General features: G+C 37.5%; 1 long non-coding RNA gene across 1 annotated transcript; it reads right to left on the bottom strand.

Moving 5' to 3' along the window:
* Positions 1-5,013: 5,013 nt before the first annotated feature.
* On the bottom strand, positions 5,014-8,378 carry LOC112175100. The gene is made up of 5 exons (XR_002926306.2): positions 7,493-8,378; positions 7,005-7,188; positions 6,766-6,915; positions 5,419-6,534; positions 5,014-5,331 (listed from the first exon to the last, which is right to left on the bottom strand). It is a non-coding gene; the product is annotated as an uncharacterized LOC112175100 (long non-coding RNA).
* Positions 8,379-14,947: the final 6,569 nt, after the last annotated feature.

Here is a 14,947-nt window from a genome sequence, read left to right as displayed (position 1 = left end):
AATGTCCTTAAATGGTTACTAGGACATTTAAATTAAAACACATCCTTATAATTCTGAGCCACGTGACCTCTTATCCCATTTCTGTAGTAGTGAACGGTTTTAGGATTGTGTTAGAGTTGATTATGGTCAAAAATCGCACTCATATACAAGTCATAAGGGCTAGAAGACTATCTACATAACTAAATGAAGGAAGTGAGGTAGACCAGTGCAATATGTTGGAGTCATATGCTGCAATATTAAGGGAGACCAATCATAATTCTATTGTGAAGATGATGACTGAAATGAAGGGAAATGTTAGAAAGTTCAAGATATTTTATGTTTATTTAGATGCATGCAAAAGGGGGCGAAAGATGGTTGTAGGTCAGTTGTCAGAGTCGATGCTTGTCATATAAAATGTAATTATCCATGACAATTGCTCGAAGCTGTTGGGATAGATGCAAACAATGGCATGTATCCCATTGCTTATGCAATTGTGGAGTTGGAAAATAAATATACATGAACCTGGTTAATGGAGTTTTTAATGGATGATTTGATTGAAGATTGAGAATGGAAATGATGTTGTGTTCATGTCTGACAAGCAAAAAGGATTACTAGAGGCAGTAGCTAAAATGGTACTAGGAGCTGAACACAGGCATTGTGAGCGTTATCTACACAACAACTTCAAAAAGAAAAACTTTAGACTAGTTTTGAAAAATCTACTGTGAGTGGCACCAAGAAACTCCACTATAGTTTGGTTCAATAGGCATACGAAAGAAATGGCTTATATATCTAGTAAGGCATATGACTGGTTGAGAGATCATGATACTTCTAATTATTAGAGTATAACACATTTTAAAATAGATTACAAGTGTGATATGCTGCTTAATAACCTTTGCGAGTCCTATAATGCTGTAATAGTTCCATGTAGGGACAAGCATATGTTAGTGATGTTTGAGCAGTTGAGACAAGATTTGATGATAAGTATAGCAAATAGAAGGGTTGTTGCCTTACTGGCATGAAGTGGAAAGTTAATGTTGGACCAATGATCCAAACACTAATTGCAAAGAGAGCTAGAGAATACTATTGACAAGACCCGCCCCGAATTCCACCCTGGAATCCAAAGTGGCCCTGCGGGACCCACCTTTAAAGGAGATTTACCAAAAATTTCGGCATAACCTCCCTTAAAAATGGATAACCCAAAATCCTGTGGAAAACCAAAATTCACTTCAAATAATCCAACCAATCCCATCTCAAAGCTAATAACATCATACACAATCTCCAAAAGTTAAAAGTTACTACAATCACCAAAGTTAGGTCGTAGACCTCAAATATAATTCATACAAGTTTGGGTCACATATCCCTTAGTAATCAGAGCAATTCTAGGAATATAAATAGACAAGGAGTGCAGTAGGTTAAACAGGTAACCTACAGAATGTGATGGCGGAAGCAGGTACGGTCACTATGGCTCACACTCGTACACCGAGCAGCGATACTGCAATCTGGGCATTTGAAACCGAAGGGCCCAGGGAAAAGTATATAAAAACGTTAGCGTGAGTGGACAAAAATAAATGATTGAAAGGAAAAAGGGATTTTATACTTTTCCACATTTATATCAATCAAAGCTCCCGGTGCATGCAATGATTAACAAAATAAAAATAAGAGGAGTTTCGCTCTTGAAGGCCGACTAGCCCCGCTAGTCACATACGAAAAACAAAAAAAATGGAAACTCCGATACTCAAAGAAATAGAACCAGCCCCGCTGGCTAAAACAAATCGGACTAGCCCCGCTAGTCGAAAATAGTATAATGAGTAGGGGAAGACGATAGCCATACGAGTGAGCCTCCCAGGCTCGGGTGATAGCCTCCCAGGCTAAAGTACTCCCATTACTCCCGTAATATACCCTTACGCCACTATGTGTAGCGATAGGATACTGGGCTTCAGAATTACTGTCACAAAGACAGTAACCAGCGCCACAAAGGCGGAGGGCTTCGGTGATCCCATCACCTCGCCACAAAGGCGGAAGATCAAAGCTAGCAATGATAAGTCACCCAAAGTATGGCAAAACAAAATCCGAAAACCACAGTAAAATTACAAATACATAAGGCTTCCCCATATCTCGTAAAAGAATTTCCCATGACGTGACCCACACGCCAAGATAATCTCATCATCAAAAAATAAATAGGATATAAATGAGTATAAGGATTAACTTCATCGAATCTCAAATTGTCGAATATAAGTATAATATAAATAGTATAAATCTGGGAATCAAACCGGAAATAAATAAATAAAAGAAGATAAGCGTAATCCAATGACGTGACCCCGCACGCCATAAAATCTCCAAGTAAATCAATTAACCAAAACCGTTTCCGAAAATAACCGTTTGCTCAAGGAAGTAAATTGATAAATAATTCAACTTCGGAACTGTTTAAATAAATGCATGCATCATTCTTTAAAAAATAAAAGTCCACTCACTATATATGCTCAATCCTGACGTCGCTCGGTATTTTCCTCGTACGAAGATTCCTCTCGTCCTGTACGAATAGCACTCGTAAACAAAAACATTTATAGAACGACAATTAACTTTATGATAATTAGAAATTGAAATTCATAACGTTCCCCCTTCAAATCCAACTCCTTAATTCACAATAAATCCATCCTCGAAATTCCATCAATATCCATTCATCGATATATATATTCTAAAGTGAATTCGAACGAATTTCGGCGATCGAATTCACGCAAATCGTTAATTATTCGTTTAAACACAATTTGTAATCCCTCCAATCTCCACCAAACTTCATGTATAAACTACTACAATTGTTAAGGGATTTATGGAGCCAAAACAGAGAATAAATTTCAGCTCCACACGCCTCCACGCGCCACCCACAGTGGCGGCGCGTGGGGCCCACGCGCCCCCGGCCAACCACCACCAATGGCCACCAAATTTTGGCAGCACCACCTACTCAACACGCCTAATCACTTTCTCAACTACAACAAGTGCCAATTTTACCTGGAAGAGCTCCAATTAAGCCGGTGAAGATTTTCCAGAAATTTCAAGAACCCTAGGATCGGGTTCGATCGATTCGACCTCTACACTGCAAATTGAGAAGCAAGACCTTAGGGAAAATAATCTCCAGCAAAAACCCAACCTTCGACGCCGGTCTAGTGACCGGAGAAGGCCGGAATCGCCGGAAACCGGCAAAAATAGCAAACTGCACCCCTTACCTTCCCGGCGCGAAATCGAGCTTCTCCGGCCAAATCTTCGCAAAATACCACCGCCAACGTGTCAAGGGGGAGGAGGCGAGCTCGGGGATAGCCAGATTCCGTCGTGGGTCGGCCGGAGGAGGGAGAAATCGAAGGTGGAACAGTTCGGGCCGAAAGGGGAAGGAGTCGGGGGTGAAGAGAGAGGGAGAGTTACCGGGTTTCCGAAAATGGAAACCCACAGTGGTAACTTTCCATATTTATATTTTTGTTACCATGAACAGTAACTTTCACATTTTAAGCTATAACTTTCACATACGAACTCCGATTTTTACGTACCACATATGCACGCGCTCGGTTTAACGTTCTCTACAACTTTCATGAAGGAAGTTTTCTCAAATTAACAACTCATAAAAAGTCAATTTTTAACCACCCCCTAAACGTTAAAATTATAACTGCGAACGGTAACCATAACGAATTTCACGTAACTTAGTAAAAGGTATATCAGATGTGGGGTGTAACAACTATGGATATAGATCAACGGACTATACCTTCAAAGTTGTTGGTAGATGTGATAGTGTTCTTTCATCAAAAATTTACCATTGATTTGGCTAAGAGGACTTGCACATTTAGAGGGTGGATGATGTCTGGAATTCCTTGTCCTCATATCATTTGTTGCATCTTTCTTAAAGGATATGAACCCATTGACTATGTGGATGACTGTTATAGTAAGGAAGCCTACCTCAATGCATTTGCACATCCTATAAATCATGTTCCTGGAGTTGAACTATTGCCTGAGATTCATGCTCCTATTCATCCTCCACCATTTAGGAGGCAAGCTAGAAGACTAAAAATGGCTAGGAGGAGGGAGAAAGATGAGCAACCACTAGCTCCTAATGTTGGGGCTACTGAGGCTGGCATAACTAAGATGGCCAGGAGATCATACGTGACTACGTCATGCACAACATGTGGTTTAAAGGACCATAACAAAAGGACTTGCCTTATTGAGTGTGCCAAGAAGGCAATGAATGCATATGAGGTTATTTAAACCATTGTTCAATAATATATTTTGGCTAATTATGTTTTCCATTAAGATAAACATTTGTTATTTTATTCTTTATGTAGGGACAAAGTAATGAAAAATAAACGCCAAACCAAGTGAATGTCAATGTAAATGCAAAAGCAACAAAGCATGCACCAAATTAACAGGATAGTTTCATATATTTTTGTGTTATGTCTGTGGTTTACTATATGTTTATGTCAAGTTTGCATTGCCTTCATGAAACACATGATATATAGCAATGATGTTCACATGCTTGATTTAGTGTAATATTCAAGACATATTGAAAATTATTGGCGTTTTCAAGTCGAGAGATCTCCAAATTCAAGGAGGATATCAAATATACGGCTGGTGCTTCATCTAAAGCAATTGGTTATTCATCTTCAGAACCAGCAGAACCAATTTTAAGAACTTCAGTTGCCCCAACATCATCTTCACAACCTGCTCCCAAAAAATCAAAGCAACCAAACACAGGAAAGAAATCACAATAGCTTACTATCAGGCCATTGTGGAAGTGATGTAGATCATTAGTATTTTTAATATCAAAATCTGTTTGCTCTTCTTTTTTTTTATAATTTTTTTTTTTATGGTAATTGGCTGAACGCAAGCTATGAAATGAAACTGATTCTGTTTTTTATTTAATTGGTCCAAGTAATGGCCATTAGACATTGATTTTGTATGTACTGGAGGTGTACTATATCTTTTGTTTGGAGGTTTATTATATTACTAGGCAGAAGGCCCGCGCAGTGCTGCGGGTATACTATTGATATGGTTGAATTTTACATCAAAATTACATTCCAAATATATAGATATATTACATTGAAACACATTGTTCTACGTTATAGATATATTACATTGAAACTACATTATAGGCAGATGTTAAAGGCTACAGATGCTAACCAAAAATCTGGTGCCTTTTCTAGATTTTAAATCTGGTATTTAGCCAGATTTCCAAAAATAGGCATGCTAACCAAGTAGTTGTTTATGTACATTGTGCCAAAAATGGTTAGGCTTGGCCAAAACATGTGAAGACGGGTAGCTATTTACATCAGGTCTTCAGATGAGTCTTCAAGTGAATCTGTGAGGATGTCACCCCTGCAATAGATGAAGGTAACATTATTGTTGTATATGTTAAATTTTGTGATTAGTGTAAACATTACAGGTGAAAGTAACTATGCTTACATTTTGAGATTTTTGGTTGGATATGTTTTGGAAAGTTGTTTGTGACTCAGACGATTGAATGTTCCTTTTTTTTGTTGTTGCAACTTTGTTGGGTGTTGAGTTTAAGGGCTGGATGTTGTCGGCTGTTGAGCTCGAGGGCTGAATCTTTGAGTTAGATTTAGTCCACGAATATCTTCATGTATTCCCTTAACAATAACATTTTGTGCAGTGCCTATTTCAAGTTCCAGCAGTTTGATTTGGCCTTCTATTCGGAGAATTTTTTGTGGTAGTATATTTGGATTGTCATGATTTTTGTTGAGGATGAGGTCCTCACATGTCGTACCAAATAGTTCCTCCGCTTGTTTCCCTTTTATGATGGCTGATGCCTCATCAGTTTCATCATTTATTAATGAAGTTACTATGAATCTGCAAAAAGAGAATTAAAAAAAAAAATTTGCATTAGGGTTAGTAACTCAAGCTAGTAGTATTACAGAGCAAAATTTATAGTGGTGTTTAAAATTTTATTTAATACAGTAAAGTACACGAACATTGACAAAAGTTGCAATGCTATACCTTCATCAAAATTCACAAAAGATGCAAAGCAGTTAAATTGAGAAGTCCATGACAATTGGAAACCAAAATCAAATATAGAAGGGAACTTCAGATATGACGGAAAGTGATGAGGCATAGGGCACCAAAACTGACCGTGAAAACTCAGGTTTCTGGAAGTAGGTTAAAAACGGAAATGGTTTAAGGCAATAAAAATAAGATAAAGAGTACGCCTAATGCTAATAAAGTTTCAATTTTAGTAGACGCACGAATTGGCTCAATTGTTCTTGAACTTCTACGTAAGGTTTGGAACCATTATTAACAGAATGATCAATTTTTCCACCCATATAAGTGAAACTGAACATTCAATTGTAAATATGAATATTAGCTCTAAACAATGAATTCTTTGAAGGATCCAATAACTTATCTAGAAATTCCGGAGTGTCAGGCTCTGGTGGCAGGCATATCTTGCCCTCTCGGCAGCAATGTGTAAAAATTGGCGGTTTATTCTTGCTGCTCTGTTTCTTTGATTCATTTCTCCAGAACAGTGCGTTGCAATAACAACAACAATATATCATGTCACAGTCCCTACCATAAAAAATACATGCTTAGTTTCATCAAATAAATACTATATATATATATATATATATATATATATATATATATATATATATATATATATATATATATATATAGACACACACACACACAATATAGAAATAATAAACATATAAACATGTGATTGATACTTTGATAAACATATAAAAATATAGTTGCTATGTAGACTGTGATAAGCATGAGTATCTGATAAATTTGAACCTTGAATACTTTTTTGATATGAGGCTTGGCCAATTTTACTTGCCCCAGCTTGCAACTCACATCCAAGTAAATTGTTCATGCACTCATTATTAACTCCACCTTGTGATATTAACTGCTTCCTCTTGTCTGATTTTAGTAGCGATGCTCTCACTACAAACAACAAACCATTTCACAATAAGAATTTCATATGAATGATAAATTCAAAAAATATATTAAAACACAAAACATAAAGCAATGACCTTGAATACTGCTATCAACGGAACTCTTTAACATTAATCGCTTCCTCTTATCAGATTTTGATCCAGATGCTTGTTTATCAAGTGGATTAGCAGCAATATCATAAAATGAATGGATGTTGCCACTATCTTGGTCTTTAGACCAAGATTGGTTTTCAACGTTGTCCCTTGTTCCAACAAACATATCCTAGTATCCTAGTATAAAATTGAAACACCATTACAAATACAAAATACAATAAACAAATAAATAACCAAAAAAAAAAAAAACAGCAACAAATCAACCATATAGGTCATCAGCAACCAAGCAATGAAGGAAAACGTAGACACTACGTCATTGCATTTTTTGTTTTCAAACTAAAACATGTAAATCAGTCCTTTTCATTGACACACATACATAATCAAAACAAAAGAGTTAATATACAACTTGTATGTAAAAGCATATTATGCTGTGAAAATAAAGATGTTCAACTTGATCTAATCTTGGTAAGTACCTTTACAAAGGAAACACAAAATGATTTGCCTTCTTCTCTCTTTCACTACAGTAGCTAAGCCTTTATAAACACTGCAAATAATGGAAAAAAGAGAAACTTCAAAACAACATAATATAGAGCAAAAACACACCTCAGATTTGGCATGAATTGAACATAATACAGCAGGGGTTACGATGTCCTTCTGTATTGGAAGACTTTGGGTTTAAATTTTAAATTGCTGAATTTTCAAAGAACCAAAAACCAATGCAAGAGAAATCAGAAAGAACCAAAAACCCACAAAGAGAATTTCCAGTCAAACAAAACACTTAATTTATCAAACCCATGAATAACTCAGCCTTACAAACCAGATCCAAATTACCAACTAAACACCATAGATCGAACACCAACAAAAACAAAAACAAAAACAAAAAAACAACACACCAATCACAAAAACCACTCACCCAAACCACAAATCAAACCGGAAACAACTGTAAATACACAGAACTACCGCTAAAATGATGGAAAAACAAACTGAAAAACTAAAGTTCAGAGAGAAACATATGCTTTGCTCATCGAAAATCCCAATAAAACCACCCTTTCCCATGCAGAAACCAATAAATTGAGATACATCATGAATATCAGAACTAATAAAATAAAAATTGAGGACCAAGAACAAAACTCTGGCGGATAATCGATCCGAGCATAAAGGGAATTAACAGAGATATCGAACTGAAAATTTCATATTGGATCTTGCTGTTCTTGCAATATGAAAGAAAATTGGAACTTTTTCCTCTACTCCCTTAGGCCTATGTGTCTCTCACTCTCTTTCTGCATGAAAGAAGTAGCTCCTCACTCTCTCTGCACAGACCCTATATCGTTTGTGGAGCAAAGACACAGTGCTAGACTACCAGGCCGAAAGCAATCGGAGCCACAAAAATTGAACAGCTGGAGGGACAGTTTTGTAAAAACCCAGGTAAGAGGGGTAGAATGGTCGCGTCACTATTCATTTCGTTTGTCATTTTTCTATTTGCGTTTTAGTATAGTTATAATTATAATCAGAATTATTTTTATAAGAAAAATAATTCACAAATTTTTTCTATTTATCCCCAATTGATGACCTTGTGCAATTTGGTAGGAAGTTGTGAGAATTTGGAAGGAAAATTTGTCATTTTGGAGGGGAATAAATTTGTTTTTTTTTTTTTTGTAGGGAAGGGTTTATGTGGCTGCACATACCGTTTTGCCCCCAAATACAAGCCACATTAGCATTTTAACGTTAAAGTTAACGGAGGTAGCATATTTGGTATCAGTGCAATAGTTTAGGTACTATTTGAAGTAAAAAATTCTGAGGTACCAAAAAGTACCTTTCGCAATAGTTCAGGCACTATTTGAAGTTTTTACCCTAGGGAAAATTTTGCAAACAGTACACCAAGTAAAGACCACTAATAATTTTCATACTTAAAGTTCCAAACCGAGCATTTTAGTACACATACTCTAGAACCCGACCCACTATGTAGACACAATGTCAATGACGCCGTAATTTGAGGGGTAATTTGGTCTCTTCTGACTCTTACTCTGGGCTCCCAGCTCTATCTCTCTCTTACTCTGGGCACCAACATCTTTCTCTCCTCTCTCTCTCTCTCTCACATCAAAACCAAAAGCTGCGAACTCTCTCTCTCCTCTCTCTCTCATGTATTTGTGGTCTGCAACGAATCAAGCTTGTGGGTTTGATTAAAGAAATATGCCCATAAACTGATAGACCCCATCATATTTTGGTAAGTGTCATTACAATTATGCAAACATCAAATGGTTACGAACAAAAGTGAAAGCAGCCCAGCAGCTGCGAAATCTCTCTCTCTCTCTCTCTCTCTCTCTCACTCTCTCACATCAAACCCAGAAGTTGCTATCCAAATAGAGGTTTCTTCTTCTTTTTTTTCCTTTCTTCCACAACATTTAATCCCGCTGTTCATCAAATTTCTCCAACGTTTCGTTGCATTAAACCAGAGCCACCAAAATCCCCAAATCTTTCAAAACCTAGATGCTCCTGGGAGCTCCAAGGCAGTGATCAAAAACCTTGAAACAGCTTCACACAAAGGAGGAGTCTTGGCTCCAGAAGCTTCTCTCACTCCAGCTCCTGTCTACCGAACCACTCCGATGACCCCAGCCTATGCCACTTCGTCGCCCAGACCATCGCTGTCACTGCTTCATTAAGTAATTCATAGCGATCACTTTCGATTATACTTGATAACAAATTGGATTACAACCAAGTTCCCGAAAGTCTAACGGTCGCAACTGTGACGTAAAACTTGGTGTACAACCCGACTCGGCCCTGGATGTAGACCAAGTGCAGCATCGGGACGATGAGCAGCAAAACCACAAACAGGCCCAGGCCCACGCTGATCCAGACGTAGGCGTCGGACTTATGGGCGTAGAAGAAGATGACCAAGAGGATGACGAGGCCGACAAGCATGTACGCGACAGAGAATATTCTGGACATTTCATCGAAGGTGGTGACCGGCATAGGGGTTGTGGTGGTGATCGATGGTGGGGATGGGGTTGGAATTAGAAATTAGAATTAGGGTTTTGGTGGGATTAAAAGTGGGGTTGAGTTTGGTGGGTGTGGATGTAGAAGGTGGTGGAGATGCGGTGGTCATCGGGGTCGAGCTTTCTGGGTTTGGGTATGTGGGTGGAGGGAGGGAGGGAGAGAGAGGAGATCTGTTTTTCTTTTTCTTTTCTTTTTTTTTTTTACCAAAAAAATGAACTTGTGTGTGAGAGTACTAATTTACCCTTTGACAAATTAATAATTACATAAGAGTTAACGACGTCAATGATGTCGTGTCTACATAGTGGGTCGGGTTCGAGAGTCCGTGTACTAAAATGCTCGGTTTGCAACTTTATGTATGAAAATTATTGGAAAAAATGCAAGAACAGTGTCTGGAGACTTTGAGGATTGTTAAAATGATACCTGAACTTTCAAACGTATCAATGTGATACCTGGACTTATATTTTCTTGTCAACGTAGTACCTGCATCAACTTTCCGTCACGGCACCGTTAAATTTACCACTTGTGAGGCACGTGACATACAAAATGAAGGTAAAAGACTAATTTGCCCTATAACTGACATTTAAAATACACGAACAGTGTCTGGAGACTCTTAGGACTGTCAAAATGATACCTGAACTTTCAAACGTATCAATGTGATACCTGGACTTATATTTTCTTGTCAACGTAGTACCTACATCAACTTTCAGTCACGACACAGTTAAATTTACCACGTGTGACTGTTTGAGGCACATGAGGTACAAAATGAAGGTAAAAAGACTGATTTTCCCTATAACTGCAATTTTAAATATTTTTTTTGGTAAAAACATTTTAATTTTTTTTTAGGTAAAAAGACTGATTTACCTTTAATTTTTTTCACCCCTCCACCTCTCGTCTTCTTCCTCTCCCCTCGATCAACCACTCTCTAAAAAGACTGGTTGTCCTCGCCAATTCCTCCTGCAACAACACCTCAGTATTCCTTGATTTCAGGCACACAACGCTGATGCTGTTGATCTCGACGAAAGGATTGGCGGCGCACTTCATCGCCGATTTCAGATCTTTGACAAGCGAGGCTTCAAGAAGACTATGTCCTTCATTTTGGAGGACGAAATTGAAATTGGGATTTGGATTTGGATTGGGTTCTCTGGAAACTTCGACTGTACTCAAAGGGGGACTTGAGATCGAGGAAGGAGGAGGGCGGAGAGATCATCTATATCATTACTTGCTGGTGTTTTTGTTGTAGTTAATAACTTGATATTAATGGATTTTGAGTTTGAGTTCGAGTTTTGGTGGAGGTGTGGGTATGGGTGGTGACGAAAAATGAAATTCAGGGTTTCTGCAACGTCTTCTTGGTTCTTCTTCTTCATTGCCCATTTCATAACAGGTCTGCATTGATGTTGTTGAGGCGATTTCAAAGGAGGAATGAAATTTTGTGTTAATTCGATCTGATACATCGGTGATTGTTTTGGTTGTTTTGCAATCCAAGTCTTCGTGCTTTCTCTGTTGGACTTGGAGGTGTTGAAGAGGCCATCGACCTCGCGGCGGAAGCTAATAAGGCAGCGGGTCTTCTCCTAGATCCAATGCTCAACCTGCTTCTTCAGGGCGTGGACCTCGTGGTCCTTGCCACAGCTGCTGGTGTTGCCACCAATTAAGGCAGACTTGGGAGTTGAATAGGGTTGAATGATTTTGCAGAAACAAGTTGGACTTGGTTTTGTGTTTTAGAAGAATCGAACAAGGGAGAAGCTTTGCTAAAAAAAATTATTTCTCATTCTTTTTTGGTCTTGAAGTTCCCAGATCTTTCATTTGTCTTTGAAAATGGGTTTGTCGAGTTTAAGAAGATGAACAAGAATGGGTTCACGAACATGAACATTTGAGATTTCTTTTTTTTTTTTTTTTTTGGCCTTTTTGCTGGGTTTGAGAAGATGAACATGAAGAAATGTTAGGTTCATACTTATCGGATTGAGATTTTTTTTTTTTTTTTTTGGGAATATATTGGATTGATCTTGGTTAATAGAAAAAACAAAAAAAATTAATCATCTTTTATTTTCAATATAATAAATTATTATGTTTTTATTTTTAATTTTAAATTTATTCATTTAGGATTTGATGGAGTGGAGAAGTCTTTTTTGCCCTCATTTTCGGCCTCACATGCAACAGATGTGACTTGAACTGATGGAGTCGTGACAGAAAGTTGATGTAGGTACTACGTTGACAAGAAAATATAAGTCTAGGTATCACATTGATACGTTTGAAAGTTCAGGTATCATTTTGACAGTCCTCAGAGTCTCTAGACACTGTTCGTGCATTTTTCCCTTTAGGATTTGATGGAGTGGAAAAGTCTTTTTTGCCCTCATTTTCGGCCTCACATGCGTCACACGTGACTCAAACTGATGGAGCTGTAACGGAAAGTTGATGTAGGTACTACGTTGACAAGAAACTATAAGTCTAGGTATCACATTGATATGTTTGAAAGTTCAGGTATCATTTTCACAGTCCTCATAGTCTCCAGACACTGTTCGTGCATTTTTCCTAAAATTATTAGTGGCCTTTACTTGGTGTACTATTTGCTAAAGATGAAGGACATGAGAGTTCACGCAAGGTATCTTCAATGCAATCACTTAACTATTTTTTTTTTTTTTTCACTTCTTGATGCTTAATTGCAGAAAAAGGACCATGTCGAAATGTCTCTCAATGACTCTCCGAACTACTCTGAGAAAGAGATGGTGAGCGTGATCTTGCCACATGATTTTTTTCTTGATATATATGCAATAGATGTGACTTGAACTGATGGAGTCGTGACAGAAAGTTGATGTAGGTACTACGTTGACAAGAAAATATAAGTCTAGGTATCACATTGATACGTTTGAAAGTTCAGGTATCATTTTGACAGTCCTCAGAGTCTCTAGACACTGTTCGTGCATTTTTCCCTTTAGGATTTGATGGAGTGGAAAAGTCTTTTTTGCCCTCATTTTCGGCCTCACATGCGTCACACGTGACTCAAACTGATGGAGCTGTAACGGAAAGTTGATGTAGGTACTACGTTGACAAGAAACTATAAGTCTAGGTATCACATTGATATGTTTGAAAGTTCAGGTATCATTTTCACAGTCCTCAGAGTCTCCAGACACTGTTCGTGCATTTTTCCTAAAATTATTAGTGGCCTTTACTTGGTGTACTATTTGCTAAAGATGAAGGACATGAGAGTTCACGCAAGGTATCTTCAATGCAATCACTTAACTATTTTTTTTTTTTTTTCACTTCTTGATGCTTAATTGCAGAAAAAGGACCATGTCGAAATGTCTCTCAATGACTCTCCGAACTACTCTGAGAAAGAGATGGTGAGCGTGATCTTGCCACATGATTTTTTTCTTGATATATATGCATGTATACTTATATAGCCTCCCATTTATATGCACATATAGGAAAGCGAGCATAATCAGCTTGTGGATGACCATTCTACTCAAAATCTAATGTGGGAAGAGAAGGTGTACACGTTTATAATCCTCCTATTCTTGAGTTCATGCATGCATGTAGTTTTTTTTTTTTCTCTTATGCATGTCTTTGTGTATATTGTGCAGGAGGATAAAACTGATGAGCTTAGAACTTTTTCTCGGTCCATTGTTACCCCATAAGAAAAAGGGTAGGTAGGCATGATATGCTTGTCACTCTCCTTGTCTTCTCTATAATAATGCATGACTCCGATTGATATATGTTTTTTTTTTTTTTTTGCAGGAGAGATTTTTAAATGAACAACAAATGTTAGTCTGCCAAGATCTTTAGACTACCAAAGTGAGTTCCCGAATTAATTTCATAAGGCGGGCCACAATTTCCAGCAAAGAAGTTTGAGGAATTCCCATCAAGCATTAAGAACTTTGTCTATTGAAATGTTAGTTTTAAATGTAGCACTAGAAAGCTTGATAGCATAGAGAGGCTCCATCCATCTACCTATTCCGATGAGCACCAAATTTCATTTCGTGGTATTGATAGGAGCATTTTAATGCGACGTTTTAATTGCATTTCCCTACATTTTTCTGCGCCATTTCCTTGAAAAATCCCTGTTTGGGAAAGTTTCCATTCTTTGATTGGGAAAGTTCCTTATTGTAGAAAGTTTCCATTTTTGTCTTCATTTCTCATTTTTCATTTCTCATTTTTCATTTCTCATTTCTCATTTTTCATTTCTCATTTCTCATTTCTCATTTCTCATTTCTCATTTCTCATTTCTCATTTCTCATTTCTCATTTCTGGAAAGTTTCTATTTTTCATTTTTAGTAAGTTTCTATTTTTTTCATTTTTAGAAACTTTCCATTTCTCAATTTTAGAAAGTTTCTATTTTTCAAATTAGGTAAGTTTCCATTTTTCATATTAGTTTCTATTTTCAGGACCTCCGAGCTAAAAAGTGGAAATGAACGCACGAATGGAAAGAGGAGCTTGCGAACGTCAAGACGAACAAATATGAGAAGAATTGGGCCACACAATTGAGCAGAAATGAAGAAATAAGCTTTCCTAATCCAACTAGGAAACCCTGCGAAATGGATGAGCGCTTACCAAGCAAGTTTCCAACGCAACCATGAAAAAGAAATGGAAAAATAATGTGTCTAGACGTTGGAGCATGAAAAGGCTTGAAGTTGAAGCAACGAGGCCCAAGAACTCTATGGATTTTCGGCAAAATGGATCAAGGCCCATCAAAGCCCATGGAATTAGGGTTTGTGACGCATGGAGGAAACCCTAGGGATGCTTTGCCGTGAAAACCAAAGGGAGGAGAGAAAAGTGGCGTGAAATATCAAGGGAGAATAAAAGATTACGCAAGAGATTTTCTAGGGTGGAATTTATGGAAAGAAATCAAGAAAAAGCACCAAATGGCGTCTAGATTCATTCCTAGAAACCCTAAGTATATTTTGGCCGAAAATACAAGAAGAAAATCAGAAAATATTCAAGGA

Source organism: Rosa chinensis, chromosome 7 (genome assembly GCF_002994745.2).
Source record: "Rosa chinensis cultivar Old Blush chromosome 7, RchiOBHm-V2, whole genome shotgun sequence".
NCBI classification, from domain to species: domain Eukaryota; kingdom Viridiplantae; phylum Streptophyta; class Magnoliopsida; order Rosales; family Rosaceae; genus Rosa; species Rosa chinensis.
Note: the sequence above shows the minus strand (reverse complement) of the source record. Positions and strands in the feature narration are given on the sequence as shown.